The sequence below is a fragment of the Cavia porcellus genome, unplaced genomic scaffold (assembly GCF_034190915.1).
Source record: "Cavia porcellus strain 051 isolate PalLab524CR breed Dunkin Hartley unplaced genomic scaffold, mCavPor4.1 scaffold_53, whole genome shotgun sequence".
Lineage (NCBI taxonomy): Eukaryota > Metazoa > Chordata > Mammalia > Rodentia > Caviidae > Cavia > Cavia porcellus.
The window spans coordinates 1,772,525-1,791,198 of record NW_026947536.1 but is presented as its reverse complement, the minus strand read 5'-3'; positions in this window follow the sequence as shown (position 1 = coordinate 1,791,198).

Here is an 18,674-nt window from a genome sequence, read left to right as displayed (position 1 = left end):
AAAAATTTATTTAGCTATTTCTTATGTTTATTTTAATTAAGGGAAAAATTTAAAAAATTAGGATATATAATAGTAACTCTTTTCAATCTCCTATTGCCTTGTTTTGAAATCCTGTAATACTCCCACGATCTTGTTTTGACTGATTAGACTCTGTTCCATTCTGTGCAATAGTAGCAAGTCTGAGGGTAGAGGCAACTAATTTGAAGGCAATAAGATTCACAAAGATGCCCATTCTGGTTTGACGATTGTCTCCTTTGGAAGTCCTGTAATGTTCACAATGCCTAAATTTTATTGGTCTTGTTCTCTACTGTTTTGTCCAACTTTATAATATCTAATGAGATAGACAATTCCTTTTAAGGAAACAAGAGACAACGTTGATAACCATTGTTAATAACCTTGTACTCTGTTCTGCATCATGTGCTATGTCTATCCTTGGTTTTGACTTACAGCTTTGTTTTGCCATATTTGACTTTATTCTCTCCCCCCCAAAAAAAGTAATAAGAACTAAGGAGTAATAAAATCCAAAATGTGTAAACTTTGTTGTAAAAAAGAGAGGGAGAAAAAAAAAGAGCTCTAACGGATATAACAGCAAGTGTGTTAAGGGGTGTTAAATAGCTGACTATATTAATGTTTTTGGATCATTGAACACGGCTGTTTGCAGTCTCTTTGTTTGAATGTCTACTTTGTATTCTTTGATACTGTGATTTGAGCAACTGTTTCCAAGATGATAATATGTAATCTATTGGCAGGTGATTTCTTACTGTTATGTTTTTTTTTTTTTTTTGTAGTTCTGTATTATGTGTAACCTTACACTGCTTTGTTTTGTTTTGTGTTTTTCTCTTTTTCCTCTTAAATAAAAAATAATAATGCTGAAGAAAATGACTTTCCCCATACTGAAGACTTAAACTGGGTCTATGCCTATCACCATGAAATAGACTAAAGTCAAACTAGCTTGGAGATCTAAATATTACAACAGAAACACTAATGAGGCTTCATGAACAAAACACAAAAATTGAAGAATCAACTTCGAAGAATCAATCACTGAGACTCAATCTTATTAAAAAATATTTGTACATCAAAAGAAATCACTAACAGTGAAAAGACAATGCACAGTTTGGGCAAGGGATATCTTTCCATTTTCTGATAATCTCTTCAGTATCCTTTTACAAAGTACTGTATTTTCAATATGTAAGTCCGTGACATTCTTTGTTAGGTTCATTCCAAGTATTTCATTTTCTTGGAGGGTATTGTAAAGGGTGTGGTTTCTGTAACTTCTCTCTTAGTGAGTTGATTGTGTACAGGAATGCTCTTGATTTTTGATTGTCAACTTTGTCTTCAGCTACATTATTGAATTTGTTTAAGTCTAGAAGTCTTTTGGTGGAGTAATTGACATCTATATAGAATATCATGTGATCTGTGAATAATGATAGTTTACCTGCTTTATGTTATGTGATTATTCTTATTTGTCTCATGTCTTATTCATCTGCCTGGTTTCAGATGGTATTGAATAGGAGTTTTGATAGTAATCATGCTTTTGTTGTTTTTAATTGTAGTGTGAAAGTTTTTAGTTTTTCACTATTTAGTATGATGCTGGGTATATTTTTATCTTTGCTTGTTTTATCAGATTGAGGTAAAGGCTCTCTATTATTACATACTGCAGGATTTTATCACAAATCAGTGCTCTACTTTATCAAAAGATTATTGTGCATTTGTTGAGATGATCATCATGTGACTTTTGTCTTTGCCTGTGCTGATAGGACATTTAAATTTATTGATTTGCATGTACTGAAACATCCCTGCCTTCCTGGGATGAATCTAAGTTGGTCAGGTTTTAAAATCTTCTTGATGATTTGCTACATTCACTTTGCTAGTATCTATTAAATATTTTTGTATCTATGTTCATTAGGAAAACCTGCCTATAGTTTTCTTTTTCTGGTTGTGTCTTTCTCTGTTATTAGTATCAGTGTAATGCTGACTTCCAGGAATGAGATAGGGAGAACTGCTTCTCTTTCAATTTCATTAAAGAGTAGGGGCCTTCAATTCTCCTACACTGTTGGTGGGAGTGTAGACTGGTACAACCTTTGTGGAGGTCAGGCTGGAGATTTCTCAAAAAGCTGGGATTGGAAGTCTCATTTATTCTAGCTATTCCACTTCTAGGGATATTCCCAGAAGAACTGAAAGCATCATACCACAGTGATATATGTGCACCTATGTTTATAGCAGCACAATTTGTAATTGCCAGATCTTGGAAACAACCCAAGTGTCCATCAACTGAGGAATGGTTGTGAGATTTGAGTACCATAAATTTCCCTCTTTGAACTGCTTTCATTAGAATCCCATGAGAACCAAAGTTTGCATCTGTATTCTTGTTGTGTTGTAGATATTTTCAAGTTTCTTCCTTTATTTCATCTGTGACCCATTGATTGTTTGGCAGAGTGTTATTTAATTTCCATATATTTATGAAGTTTTTGCAACTTCTTTTACAAATATTTCCCAATTGTATTGCACTATGGTCAGGTAATATGTATGGGTTAAATTCAGTTTCTTTGCATTTACTTCAGCATGTTCTGTGGACTAGTTTCTGTGGCCTGTTTTAGAGAACCTCCCATGCAGAGGTGAGAAGAATGTTTATTCTGAATAAATATTCTTGGTAAAGAATGGGACACATACTTGGTAAACATAGATTCAGTTCATTTGTTCATAGATTCAGTTCGACTTTCATATTTCTTTGCTGATTATTAGTCTAGTTCATCTATTTGTGATAGTGGGATATTGAAGTCTCTTGGGTCAATTGTGGTATTCTTTGTTGCATTATTTTCATGTCTTTTAAAAACTGCCTTATAAAGTTAGGTGCTCATGTATTAGATGCACACATATTTATGATTGTTATCTTATCCTTTTAAAAACTTTCCATTAACATGTATGTAGTGAGGCTCTTTATCTTTTTGGTCCTTCTTGATTTGAAGTTCATATTGTATGCAAAGAGCATAGCTACTCATGCTTCTTTCTGGGCCTCTGTTGCTTGGAAGATTGTTTTCTGTCCTTTGACTTTCAGTCTCTGAATTTCATTTTGAATTAAACATGTTTTCTGTATACAGCATATTTTTGTATATTGTTTCTTGATCCATTTCACCCATCTATTTCTTTTGGTTGATGTGACCATTAACAATGATATGTATTAGTTTGTCTTTGTTGTAATATTGCTCTGCTGTTGATTCTCTGCTTTTCTCCTCTGTTTAATTACTTGTCCTGCCTGGTTGTTTCTGTGTTTTTCTTGGAGTTGTGGCCATTTTTACCTCTCTCTATTATAACTTTCATTACATTTTCTAGGATCAGTTTTGCAGTCATACATTTCTTCAGTTGATCTTTGTCATGGAAATATCTTATGTTTCCATTAATTTTGAAAGTTTTGTAGGATACATCAATTGGAAATGGATGTTCTTTCCTTTCAGGACTTGTACTTCTGTCCAACTATCAGGACTTCTCCTGTTTCACCTACAGCTTTCTTCTTTACTTGGATATTTGTGTTGAGAAGATTGAGGTAGTTTCATGAACAAAAATAAAGGAATCAAAGCATACAAATTGATAAATTTGGAATTTGATTAATAGAACTCAGGACCACTCATATAAATTCCCTGCCAAATTCAGAGTCCAAATGCGTGGCTGAACTGGCAACTTACAAAGCTTTTAAACAGAGAACCACAAAGTGACATCCTATTGGAAACAATCGAGCTAGAATCTTACATTAACTTTAATTGACACCTGTATCATGTTTCGTTCATTAAGCAGGGTAATTTTTCTCCAGGTGGTGAAGCTCATTCTGCTTTTCTCACAGGACTTGTACTCTGAGTAATTTTCCATACTCTTGGTTTAAATATAGGGCACCAGTTGAAAGCAGGGTCAAGACGATGCCAGTTATGTCAAGCTACAACAAAGAGTGCTAAGAATTTGATGTGCTTTCAATTATAAGTGATCTGTGACTTCTCCCTAACCGCATTTTATAATGTGTCCTGGCGCTGTATTTCTGGAATCTTGAATATTATATATCTTGGTGTAATTTTATTTTGGTTATGTCTGTTTGGAGTTCTATACTTCGCTTATTTGTATGGAACATTCTTTATTCATGCTTGGGAAGTTTTCTTCCATTATTTTGTGAAGTTTTTTATGGTATTTGTGCTGTCTCCGGATTTTTCATTGACCACAATCAATGTCATGCAATTCTTCTCTGATGCATTTTCTACCTGCTGGATTGATTTCTCATAGTCACTTGCTACTTTTAACATAGCACTGTTTTCATAACAACTAGCTACAATTTTGTCTTCAAGATCTGAAATTCCAAACCTCTCTTTTTTTCAGTCTGTGCATATAATTTTAATCTCTTATAGGTTTTATATATCTCTTATATAGCATTGAACTTGTCGAACTCTTATTTGGATCTCTTTCATGTATTCCATTTCTTTGTTATGTTGGTAATCCTTTGTTTTTCATTGCTTTGCTATGTTCATCTATTCTTTTATTTGTGTGTTCTTTAATATATTTGACTTAAAGTACATTTTTGTATCTGAAAGATTTTCTTTGTAAACTTTTCCACTTTTTTTCAGTTCTGGGTGATCAATGTAAAAAATTTAGAGAAAAGTCTCTAGTTGATGGGTTTCACTATCATGCATCACATAGGATCTAATATGCATTCTGAATAATAAATAAACCACGTGTCTGTCATCAGTGTAATCAATATACACTGCAAAGAAGTTCTAGTAAAAAATTTATCATAAATAACCAACAAAATAAACGGAAAAAAATCCACTTCTTACTTGTGGTGAAAAAAAGAGCACCTAATGATAAATCTCACACAGGAAGGACACCCTCCAGGCATCACGCAAGGGGTCCTTCAGGCAGATACAAGATCAAGAAAAAAGCATCAACAGTCCTCAAGTAAAGACCTTACTAATGGAGTTTCTGGGACCAATCTTCCTATCATAGGAACATGCACTTTTATTCTTTGTTCTAAGCACAACCTAACAGAGACACATGGAGATCTCACTGTGTGCTGACTGCCCCAGATCCCCAGAAGCAGTGCACTCTTGGGGAGACAAGTGAATCCACACTGCCAATAGCTGGTGATGACTGAGTCATGGAACAGAAAGCAAAAATGAAATGCAGGCAAATCTTCTGGAGGAGCCTTAAGTCTGGCTCCAATGTCCTGACTTTGCAGCTCTATTCAGATCCCTGATTTCTAGCAAAGTTATCAAAACTGCTGTCTCCTCTCTGACCACAGGATACAGGCTTAGAAGTGGGTGTAACAGTGAGAGCTGAAGGTTCGCCCTGCTCCTCTGTAGCTGCTGTCTAGGAGGACAAAGCTGCTTGTCCTCCTCCATCTCCTTCCCTGCCTCTCCCACCTAGCTTTGAAGGCTGAGCTGCTGCCAGGCAATCTGGGTAGAGATGCTTAGCAGGGCCTTCAACATATATTTATCTGGCACACAGCTTCCAAGTAACTGATCATGGGAAGGAAAGTTATAGTAAAAAATGACACCTGAGTGGCAGGAATCTTGCTCTGTGCATCATGACACCAGCATCCATGTGGTGCAGATCAAAACACATAGGGTTCTTGCCACACTCCACAGCTTTTCACAACACAGAAGCCCTATTGCTGATGGCACAGGTGCTTGCCTCACACCAGCACACTGGCCTACAACCTCACTGTGCAACTGGACTTGGACAGTCAATTCTGCTGTGATTCAGGAGACAGTGAGCAAGAACAGAGAGAACACAATGGGAGCCCTGCAATGAGGTGGCCAAAACCAAAGAAGAGCTGATGGTGGCCATAACCTGAGGCTGGTCACTGGGACAGGATCACGTTGTACACAAGTGAGCCTTGGGCTTGTCTCCTGTTCAGGTGCTGTCCAGGTACTGAGGGATCCAGAGCCATGCCATTAGAAGGCTGACCACACTGCCACACCTCATAATATGATCCATTGCTCTTAGGATAGGACCAAAATGCATGAACTCAGGTGGCAGGAATTTGAACGCAGACACATTTGGGCTGGGGTACACTTATTTGTGTTTATTACAAAGTGTAGTACAGATCTTAGGGTCCTGCTTCATGGTCTGGTGCACCCAGCCTTTGTTCCCTGAGCAGATATAATTCTGCCCATATCACATGTGTAATTTCAAAGTCACTGTGTCTACCTGGATTCTGCCAGACAGCAGCATCTGCATTTGTCTCCCGACATAACCAAGAACATGTGCATCACACAGGGACCCTAAGCTTAGGTCAGGTCCTGGGTTGCTCTACAATCAGATTGATCTTGATCCCCCAGTTCTGACCACTATGTCCTGAAGAAAACTCTAGAGCTTTAAGCCAAGAATAGAATTCCTGGTAGCCTCAGTCCCACATTGTGAATCAAGGACAACACATTTTGGTTCTAGTTTTTTTGTGGGTGACAACAAATCATCCATACCTGTGGGTACTGGATTCTCTCTTTGTCAAAATGTCTGGGGGAGTGCAGAGCAGCTCCCAGTCCATCCAGGGCTAGCACAAGCCCAGATGTGTGCTCTTGAGAGGAGAAGGGAGTATAAGTGGAGGTTGGAGGGATACCTGGGGAAAGAGAGAATGGAAGCTGGAAGAAGAAGGCTAAGAAGTCCCTGAGCTGCACAATGGCTGGCACTTCATTTTGTCACCCACCATACCTTTTGGCTGACAGCATCAAACTGCACCAGCTATATTTTGGGCAACTAAACATGCAGTGTCTCCTCTTGTGGCTCCACCGAAAGTTTCAGAGAAGACTGTGGTGGACCAGGAAGGACCTGGGTAGACAAAGTCGGGCAGTCACACAATCTGTGTTGTGCAAATTCACTGCCGACAGAACCAGTGTCTACTGCCACCCTGACCCAGCAACAGCAGTCCAGGAACTCCCTTCTTCAATGCAAAGGTCTATCCTGATGCCCTCATAGGCACTGGGGTCCACACATCAGAGAAGGGCTGCCCACCTCTGCTGTTTCCACAGCCCCTGCACCTGCCCTTGTTTTGTGCCCTACCTCATGGTGCTCAGCTCCCACATGGTGCCACACAGAAGTGCCTGGATTTTTCCATTCTACTGGCACTGATCCTGTGCTTCAGCTTGCTGTGCCACAGTACCAGTTCAAATGACTCCCCTCAGGCTCAGGGAGTAAGGGAGGCCACACTCCCAGTTATATTGCTGCCATGTGTGAAAGTGGGGCCAAGAGATGCTATCACCCTGGACTTTCACCCTGGGAATGATACCCATCAGAAGGTGGTCAGAGCATCAAACAGGGGAACGGCACATCTGCTGCTTGGAGAACCATGTTCCAGTCCAGTTCAGGACAGCTGAGACCCTCAGTAACCTGTGCAGCACAGGGCAGGATGGAAGTGAGGCAAATGTCATCACAGGGCTTAGGAAATGATGCCAAGGAAGAAGAATGAAACTCAGTCTCCTCTCAAAAGGTGTACTCACCAGGGATTTGGGCTTCAGTTAGTCATCAATGCCATGGATCAGGGCACAGGGCATTTGGGTTTGTTCACTGTGTCTGACATATGACAGTCCTTGCAGGCACTTGGTAACAATGACCAAAGAGAATGATGTTGCCTCAATGGAAAATTCAGTCAAGAAAAACCTCCAACCTTAGGGGATAGGGTTAAGCATTCATTGTTTGGGAAGGTGAGGGTTAAGGAAAATACTACTAGGAATTGCAAACACCCCTTTAAATTGTCTACTTATTTCAGATGACATCCTCAAGGTGATGAGAACCACAGAATTCATTGCTTTAGGCTGGGGACTTCACTCAGCAGCTTCAGCACCTGCCTAGAAAATTCAAGGTTGCTAGTTTGATCCATGCTACCAAAGAAACAAAAACAAAAAATGAGAGAGTACATTAAACCAAACAAAACAGCACGCACACACTTGTAAGTCATTTAGAGTAAACAGTGCTTGTTAAAATCACCCTTTGAAACTGGCATAGTTATGCACAACTGCAATTCCCATACTGTAGGAATCTGAGACAGGAACATCAGAAGTTCAAACCTAGGCTGAAAAATATGGAGACTCAAAAGAGAGAGAGAGAGACAGAGAGAGAGAGAGAGAGAGAGAGAGAGAGAGAGAGAGAGAGAGAGAGAGAGAGGTTAAACAGGAAAAAGCTATGCACACATTATAATATCTTGTTGTCCACTCAGAAGTGTTCTAATCCACCATTTGTTTAGTTTAGGTTTGTCTTTGAAACAAGGTTTCACTTTGCAGTTCAGACTAGACTTGAGCTCACTGTGTAGCTTATGTTGGTCTCTAACTTTCAAGAATCCTGACGCAGCCTCTTGAGTGCTGGGATTACAGGTGTGCACCACCATGTCCAGCTTCCACTATTTTTTTGAAACACAGACTTCAGAAACTTTTGCTAGAGGAACACACAAAATGGACTCAAGCATGGATTGTGGGTGCTAGGTCACAGGTTTGAGCAGCCATAGAGAGCATGGTTGAGAGGACCACACACAGTGTCTGGGTCACTGACCCCAACTCTCTATTCTGTGCACCCAGGATGAGGGGGGCTTCCTTCCTGTGTAGAGAGGGCCTTGTGGGAAAGAAGCCACTGCCCAGCTCCTTGCTGCAGACCGCCATCATGGTGTTCTTTGTTGCTCTGCATAGCTCCCATGGAGCATGAAGCCCACTCTCTGAATGGACTTTTTCTACTAATAATAAACTCCAAGCACATCAGGAGTCTGACTTTGACAGACGCTTACTCTTTGGGGCTGAGCATCCCTGGGCCTGGATCTTTTCAGTGTGGTGTTTGGTCAGTCAAGGTTTCCCATGATCTCACAAGTCAAAGGCCTGGTATCAGAGAGTACAAGGCTTGAAAGGTGGCCTGTGAGACACAAGGTCTATTGCAGGTCTCTATTGACAAAGGGCCAGCACTGCTCCTTTGGGAATCAGATGCATGGTCTACATGGGAAATGGGTTACACTCAGCTGAATTCAGCAATGTGAGCAAGAATTCCTGAGGCTGAGAGCATGGGACCATATAGCAGGTTGGGCCTCTTATGTGCTGTCTTAGTTACTTTTCTCTTGCTGGTGAGACAAAATAACAAACACCCAGATTTTAAAAGGGGAGGGTTTATTTAGTTCACAGTTTGGAGAGGTTTCAGTCCATTACCTGCTGGCTTCAAGGCAGGGTGGGACATGGGAAAGGGCAACAGACCATGGCAGTGGAAAACAGTAAAAACAACAGGTGAGGAGGGGAGAGGAAGTCTCCTTTCATCCCTTACAACATAAGCAGGGACTAACCCTAGGGCAGGTGTGCCACAAACACAATTAATCTCAGAATTATATCATGAATCCATCACAAACTCAGTTTCAGTGACTACTGGAAAAACCATGCTCCTGTGACATGAGGCTTTGGGGATACACTCAGACACAAAATATAATATGTGCAATATATATATATATATATATATATATATATATATATATATATAGCCAGTGAGAGATGGTATAGTCTTTTGACTTGGCTCTAAAGCAGGGACTTCAATCCAGAATCTAGGTACTCACTGCTTAATAGCTCAAGAATCGTCCTGTATACATAAGAAGGTCTGCTGCCCAAGAGCCCACTCAGGTAGCCATGAGTCACCAGCAAGAAGCAGGAATAAAGAGGGTGGTGTTTCAGGCTTTGATTCAGAGTAGAGGCCAGGCATCCCAGGTAGAGCGAATCACACTAGGGCTCTGAGGAAGGCCACATGGGGGCTGATAAGTGAGCCTGAGCTGGTCCAGGGTTTTGGGAACCACAATGTAAGGATAAATTCTAGATGGGGAGGGGAAGGTGGATAGATCCACTTCCAGAAGGACCCAGCCTGGCTTTCCCACCAGACCAGCAAGCCCCAGGTGCTATCTGAAAGACTGCCATGGGGAACTGCAATAAAGGACCTGGTTCATCATATGCCTGGTGGCTTCTGTGCTGTCACTAGAAAAGTAAATCCTTTCCCACTTAGGCAATCCCAAAGGAGACAAAGTGAGACCTCCTAGTCTGCTGCCTGGCTGGCTGGTGGCTTTGAGGGCTTCCTGGGTCATAAATGCTAGCGAACACCTCTTAGTGACTACCTGCTCAGTGGGTCTGGGTGTCCCTACCATCTGTACCATGGGGGAGCAGGGTTATGAGACAGGGTGTGGCCCCTCCAAGCTCACTGTGCAGGGCTGACCCTGCAGGTCTATGTGCAGCCTGTGCTTCCAGAAGCTGCCAGGTCTCTGTGCTGTATTCACATCTCTGGGAGGCTTTGTGGGAGTCCTGAAGGCCCCCTTCTCTGCTTGTCTGAGATCTCAGAAGCTTCTTGCACACTACTAGGCACTGCACCAACAGTGCTGCCCCAGACATCAGCCTGGAGCAGGTCCCTGCAGGGCTGCAATACACATAGAAGTACCACTGTGGGGCCACCCAGTAACAACAGATGCCAGCAGGGAGAGAGTGTGAGCTGAGGGGACTCTGTAATGAAGCCACAGGAGAACAGGGGATGTTCAGGATCAGATTACACCTTCAGAACCTCCCTCCAGTGTATAGTAAATAGCAGGCTGGTGGTACTGCCTCCAAAGGAAACTAGGGTCTATGTCTTCAACTATCACATCCTCTCTGCTCAGCCAGTAATTCAGCCAAGTGCCAGGTCACTCTCCACACATCAGTGGGAGCATCAAAATAGAGACATGGACACTAAGTCACTTCACCTCCTGTCATGATTTACTTCCGCTGTTTTAGTTCGCTGTAACTCCTGGGCCCAGCTATCCTTTTGGTAGTGGCATGACTGTGCTTCTACCCTGTGCCCCGCTCTGACACATCATCACATCAGAAGAGGTGCACTCATCAAAACCTAGGCCCTTGCTACTTTGTCCATGTCTCAGGGTAAATATCCAGCCCCTCAGGTCAGAGGTTAGGGGTCACTAGGCTAAATGACATTGTACCAGGAAACAGTGAATACAGCCACTCAACCTTTCATGGCTAAGAAAACTGGACCAAATTTCTTCAGCAGCACCACAGGGAAGTACCCTGTGAGTCATCACATACAGGTCCCCATTCCCACACCCAGGACAAGCCTGTTTTCTCATCTCTAGAATGTGTTGTTGTCACAGGACACATGGGATGATACTCTTCATGTAGGGAGTTTATGACTTATTTGCTAAGAAACTGATCTGAAAATGATATTATTTCTAAATGCTCCTTGTGAAATTTAACCTTTGAGCATCACTGCAGCTTCCAGCACTCACGGTGGGGCATGGCTGGGCCACTAACTCTAGGCTTCCTACTGTCTCATCACAGACAGCAAATCACTCAGTGTAGAACTTGGCGGTGGTCTGCACAGTGAGGGTGGCACAGGCAGAAAGGCTGCACAGCCTGATGGAGCCCCTGGAACAGGACTTTCTGCACAGCAGCCCTATCCACAGCTCTTCCTTCCCAGGTCCCTCAAGGGCCAACATTTGCACCCCACAGGCACTGATGCTGGGATAGTAAGTTTGCTCAGCTGCACAGTGTGATTCAGCCACCTAAAGCTGAGTTTTTGAAGTGTGCTTACATCTCTCAGCCTCACTTCACTGAGAACTGAGAATTATACCCAGTAATAGGGCAATTCTCAGAACAGTGAATTGTACATATGGACAAGCTTATAGGGACCCTATGGTACAAAATGGGGTTTCCAGGCAATTGCTGACGCCAACCAAGGCTCTATGGAAAGCCTGCTGAAGTAGCTGTGTTTATTCTCCATTGAGCTGCTCTCTCCATGGGAAAGGTTTCTCTCTCACTAATCCCTACACTGAGTAAACATTCTCTCTTCATTTTAGAGGAGATTGGAGAGTTGCTCTATGGGCTTTGGGATGTATTATTCACAGCCAGTTTCTCTGGGGTCTGGCAGAATCATCAGGCCCATTCAGACATCAGGACAAGAACCAGTTGGTACCCTGAGTACATGAATATACATAGAGCTACACCATGCACAGACACTTTCCAGGCACTGACCACGATCCAATGACCAGGAAAGATATATGTACTCCCCTCTTGACCTTCCACATTAGTGGGGGCTATCCTGTATGGCAGATCATGTATCACTGACATTATAGTACATGAAACCCCCTCTTGGATTCCCTAGGCATGGATGCAGAACAGTGAAAGAGGAGTCCAGAGGAAGCACAGAGTACTGGTTGGCAAGTCACTGAGCAATCTAATGACTGAGGAAAGGTAAAACAGGACACATCTCTCTGTCCTCTCACTTCTAACATACTTATGGAAGACAACCCCTGTACCACAGCAGACAGATTTCCATCCCCCATGAAGGCAACATGCCACTGGAGAGCACTAGACAGAAGTGTGTCCAGCTTCCCTGAAGAAGGGAGAAATGGTCACACCAGTGTACACAGACTCTCCCATGGAGTCATCTATCAGTCTCCCAGGGCTGTCTGGACGAAGAATGATTCACTGGTGGTGGAGATAGAGTGGAACTGGGCTCTCCACATCTGGAGCAACAGGCAGGTGTCCAACTCAGCAGGTTGCCTTGGGCAAGCAGTTTGGGATTGAGGACTAGACCTCACACTCAGCTCCCCACACCTGTCTCATCCAGAACCACAGCCCTGCTTCTTATCTCTAAGCAGCAGCTGCAAACCCACATGAATCCTCCAATGCAGCTTCACCTTGCTGAGCTTGAGCATTGTGAACACACTGAGGCAGAAACAAGGGTGAAGAGGACTGGTAAGGTCTGTGGGTATGTGAGCAGGACAAGGCTAAGGGACTGCCCTGCAGCTCTGAGACACACAGGAATCAGTGGGTGGATGCAATGTGGGAAACTTCCTGATAGTGGATTTGTGCACAGAGCTGTCTCTGAAAGGCACTGGGAAATTTGTTTGCACTGCAAGGAACATGGGGAATTGATGATATTTCCCCTTTTGCTGTTGAAGGGTCAGCTGCACACCAAGCTCAAGGACCAGCTGCAGAGTCTGCACCTGATCCATCTCCAGTGCCTTACCATCTCTCGGTCCACGGGAAGAGCCAGCACCAGGAAGTGCATCTGTCAGCTCAGAGGTATGACTAACAGGGTCTCCACAGCAGGTGGCAGGTCCTCAACTCCGTTGAGGCCAGCTCCTACTAAAAACTTGAGTTTCGCATTTCCTCCACTATTTTTTCCATTTTCTTGCCCTTACCTCTATACTCCTTTTAAATATTATGGTATAAATTAATTTTAAACAAATGATAGGATGTCATTCACTTTAATTAGCATACTCAGTGCAGTGGCATCCACACATTCTCAATATGAACAATCTTCAGTTTTGCCCAGTTCCAGAACATTTCCCATAACTTCATTCCCATTTGGACACATTTCCCTCTCTTCCCTGCCAGCCCCAGCCACCACTTATCTTTCTGCCTCTGTGATTTAGTACTCTAGGTTTTCACATCAGTGCATCACAGCTCTGTTTGGCCAAGCATTAATGGAAGAGACTAACTGATATTTTTCTTTGATAAAGGGGACAGTACCAAATAGATCCCAGTTTATAAATAAAACTTAAATACATTCATCTTTGAGGTTGGAATTGCTTTTCCATTTGTTTTGTGAGGTAAGAGACAAATACTTGCAATGCAAAAGGGAATCTCCTCATATGGTCAACAAATGTACAAAATGCACAGTATCCCACTGAAGACACATTCAGGGCCATGTCACTGAGTGATGCTGTGTCTCCATTTGACTTCAGGTTTTAAGGTAAGTGGGGAACAGCAGTAGGGAGAAAATGGGGTGGGGGAAACAGAACCATTTCCTTCAGCTCCCATCAGAGCTCTACACAGGGTCCCTTGACCTTTCTGAGCTAAGCATAGAGGTTTCTCCCACACAGAGAGCTGCACAACAACACAAAAAAAAAAAGAAAGAAAAATCTGCATAACATTTTAACTTTCTTTTAAGTTGTTCACAGCACTTTTAGAACAGGAAGGAACTAGGACCCTCCCTACCCTGCAGGTAGAGTGTGCAGGGCACCAGTGTAGGCCACAGAAAGCAGGGAAAGCTTCAGGGAAGCTGAGCTCAGTATCTCTGGGCCCACAGAGGAAGAGGCCAAGGGATCTGATCATGAAATTACCATTGATGCAAGATGGATTTGTGCATGGAAGATCTCAGTTTTTACAATGAAATATCTCTGCCATCAATGTGCATACACACAGAGATGTGCATGAGCCAACCAGAGGGACAGAGGCAGAGTGAGGCAGAGCCTGGGAGACTTGCCCATCACTTAATGAATGGAGCTGCAAAGGACTGGAAATGTGAATGCTCTTCTTGGTTTTACTCTCAAATTCCTTTATCATACAATGTCATTGTTGGGTGGTGAAGTGGCACAGGGAACTAACACAAACCTGGTGACATAGATAAATATACCAAGATTTTCTTCTTTTCTTTTTCTAAATCTGTCATTTGTAATAAGAGAGCATATATTAATGGCATACAAATAGTTCTCCAGTACCAGAGTCCTCCATGGGCTTGTCATTCGCAGGCTCAGAGGACAGAAGTAGGTTGCGAGAAGAAGAGCAAGGTCCATTTAAAGGTGGAAATGGCATTTTCCCTTAGTTGAAAAAAATGTCACCTGAGACAACTTACTTAAACCAAAGAGAGACGCCACCTCTTCCCAAGGTTTGTGTGTGGCAGGGAGGCAGCACAGAGTACAAGTTTGGGTAGGAAGAGAGCCAGGGCTCAGCAGTGTGAGAGGGGATCACAATGTACCTATCAGGGCCATTAGCATGAGTGGTCTGCCATCCATCAGCTCCTGTCTCCTGTCATTGCCTGCTGTGAGGGCCTGTGTCTCTTCACTGCTGGATGGAGAGAGGACCAAGCCATAAGCTTTCTGTCTTCTCAAGTAAGACTGGGGACATGGCCAGGAACATGGCCTTCTTTCAGCATTTTCTGTGCCTGTAAGTTTATAATTCACTCTGCAGTTTTGCTGTGTGCTACTTTCATGGTTTCTAATTTTTCACACCTTAACTGAGTAAAAAAGAATACGGGTGTCTTTCCATCTCACTTTTTATAGTGAAGACTTAGCAGTACATTTTCCAGGTTAAATGTATAGATGTTGACTGTCATAGTCACAGATTTCAAACCTGAAGTCTCCACATTGAGTTGGAGAGTGAAAGAGGAAGTCCAGGGGTGCTCAGAACTTTGTGGAGATCTTATGTCAGGGGAAAATGGGCAAGACAGTGGTAGAGGACACCTTGGTACCAGGGGCAAGAAATCCTGAGGTCCAGGCTTCTTGATCCACAAGTCAGATTCTCAACAAAGCAGCATATGCTTCACAGTGGACAGAAGAGGGCTGGAATGACCCTGCTACCAGAACTCCTCCCTGTAGGCCTGAGGCCCCCTGTCTCACTCAGGGAAGCACTATATGAAAAGGTCAGTCTGTTACACAGCCAATACTGACTGAATGTCTTCCATCCAGTTGCAGATCTCAACTTCCACATGTGGATGCACCACAGCTGTGGAGCAGGACAGGTGTTTACACAGGGCAGGTTAGGAGGTGGGGACACTGCAGGCAGGTCATTTTGTGAAGCCTGAAATAAGAGACAGGCACCTGATCAGCTCAAGTTTCCTTCAGCAGCAACCACCCAACAAGAACATTTTGCATTAATAGTCTAAGTAACTGAAAGGAGTTACTGCCAAAAATATATACTGTAAGATTAGTTGGAAGATACAAAAGTAAATGGCTGCATCCCTAAGTAAAATGAGATGTGACCCTTAATGGCAATGTGGTCTCCTTTGGTGTCACTGACCAACATCCATCAGGAACAAACACACTGATGAATAGAGCACAAATGAATATAGGCAATGTGTCAACAATCAAAACTCATTAATAACAGCAACAAAACCCATGATAAGATAAATGACTCAGTGAATTTTTTCAAGTGTATAATAAAGAATAAATGGCAATCACTTTTGGATTCTCGCTTGAAACTGAAGGGAAAGAACCAACACCAACTTCTTTTAGATGACAAAGTCACCCTGAGAGTGAAGCCAGACAATAATGTATTGAAAAATAAAGTAAAAAACAATGAAAACACCCTACTGACCAATATTCCTAATGAACATAAGCAAGATTATTCAGCTAAATGCTTGTTAGCTAAATTTTCAAGCACATGCAAAATTTAAGCACCATGATCAAGTCTCGGCTCAATCTCAGTGATGCAACTACCATCCCACTATAAAAATCATTGAGCATCACTTGCCACTTTCACAGAATGAGACCGAGCTAACCCTTCAATAGATTGGGAAAAATAGCTTTGAGAAATTCCAAAGTTCACCATTTTGTCATGGTAAGAACTACTCACATACCATGTATAGAAAGAATGGACCTCAGCACAGCAAAGATCATACATGAGAAGCCCATCCTGACATCGCGCTGAGAGGCTGACAAGCTGCAAGATTTTCTTCTCAGGTCAGGAACCAGACAAGGCTTGCAGCAACTTTCAACACAGTACTCCAAGTTCTAGCCCTAGAATTTACTCAATAATAAGAAATGAAGGCTTCCAAATCAGAAAGGAAGAATTAAGCACTGTTTCTGTTTCCTAAGGACACAACCTTTCATTTTATATCTCCACTGAAAACCTTTAGAACAAATTCAAAATTCACATAAGGTGCAGGGTACAAGATCCACATGTCCTAAACAATTCATATCTATTGCTTCAAACAAACTGCAACCTCAAATACAAAGACTACAATTCATCAAAAAGAACGCTTAGGAAAAATTTAACCAAACTCACATGTTCTTTAAAATTTGTAGAAATTGATGCAAGCAGTACAATAGCACTAACAGAAGAAAACACATATCATGATGGCGGATGGGAAGAATTCATGTTGTTATAATGCACATGCTACCCAGATCAACCAGCCCTTTCAAAGCATTCCTGTCAAAATACCACTGATATTTTCCTAGAAATCGAAAAAACAATATGAAACTTCACAAGGAAGTACAGAGTGTCATCCTCTAGCCATGTAAAGAACATTAAACATAGAAGCACAAAATACCTGGTTTCCAAATATAAAGTGACAGCAGTCAAAAGCATCTTATACTGAAAGAATAGGATCACAGATGAAAATGACTAGCCCAGAGACAAGCCAACTCATAGAGTCAGCAGGAATTTGGATTTGTTTCTTCATTCCATTCCTGTCCTTTCCTATATTTTCCGTTTCTTTTTCTTTTCAGGTTCTCCCTCTGTTGATCTGTCCTAAGCTGAAATCAGAGTGTGCTGCAGGCTTGTCTGGAACTCTCAGTAATCCTGCTGCCTCAGGAGCCTGACATTGCAGGTATTTTCACCCATTCCTTGCTCAGCCAGTGAGTTTTTAATAACACCAGGACGAAACCACGTCTGGTGGTGTGTCTTGCAATGCTATCACTCTGGAAGGCTGAGGCAGGAACATCATAAATTCAAGGATAGATTCACCAACTTAGCAACTTATTGAGAAATTCCTCAAAAAAGGAAGACTCTGGGGCTGGGATTTAGCTCAGCAGCATAAGCGCTTGTCTTGCAAGCAGGCAGTCATGAGTTCGATCCCTGGTACCGATAAAAACAAAAAAGTCCAAAAGGAAGACTTTTAAAAGTGGAATGTAATGGAGCTAAATGCAAAAGCTCTGTATTCAATCTCTAGAAACTGAATGGAAAACCTAAACCATACCCAAAACAAAACCTTGGAAAGTAGAAGGGAAGGCAACAATGTTTTATCCTGGACTGGCCGTCTGGAGGGCAGTGCGCCCCAAGTTGCTTTAACCTTCACATCTTTCTTGGGATTTGACCCCAATCATCAATTTCCATGAGTGATCAGAGAAAAAGACAAAGTGATTTGGGGATATCAAGCCTCAGTCCCCCAGCAGAAGGCATTTGGAGTGATCTTCTGAAGTGCATGCTGACCACAGTTACAGTTAAAAAACAGTGACTACCAATATTGTTAATTGGATTTTCAGTCCTACTCATTGTGAAAGAAACTGCAGATTAGGAAGGTGGTAGGTAGCTTAACTAGATGGATTCTTTCTACAAAGTCTAAAGATCAAAGTCAAATATTTTATTCCATGAGTATGCAACATTGTTTGCCAATTGCCAACTCAGAATAATGTACACCTGTAATCCCAGCCCTCTGACAGTGTGATGAAGGATGATGATGGGTTTAAACCTAGCATGGGAAACTCAGAAAACTGCTGAGACTATGTCTTAAAATGTTTAAAAACAAAATTTTACAAATGTATGAAATTATTGATCATTAAGTAATCCTAGAAATCACTGTGCAAGGTACATTAACCACTCTTATTCTACAATTATTTTCATTTTCCATAGACTTGTTAGACTGGTGTCGCAAGGAAGACTCCAAGGGCCTCGCTCTCATGTAAAAACAAAGGGGTTTTTATTATTCCGTGTACACGGGGTCCTCCAAACAGGTGGAAACAGAGAACCCCGAGTTGAGGCAAGGCTGGTGTTTTTAAGGATGAAAACCGCAAAGCAAGCGTTGTTACAGAAGCCAATCATAGCAGTTAGAGCAGAACAGTTGGTGATTTGTCCATTTGTGATTGGTCAGATCATGAGGGGCGACCAGTGGGTCAGAGTTGATTAACTGTCTTGTTTTGCACAGCTTATTTTTAGGTCACCTAGCTCCTGTGTGGCTTGGTTCTGACATACTTCCCAATTTTGATT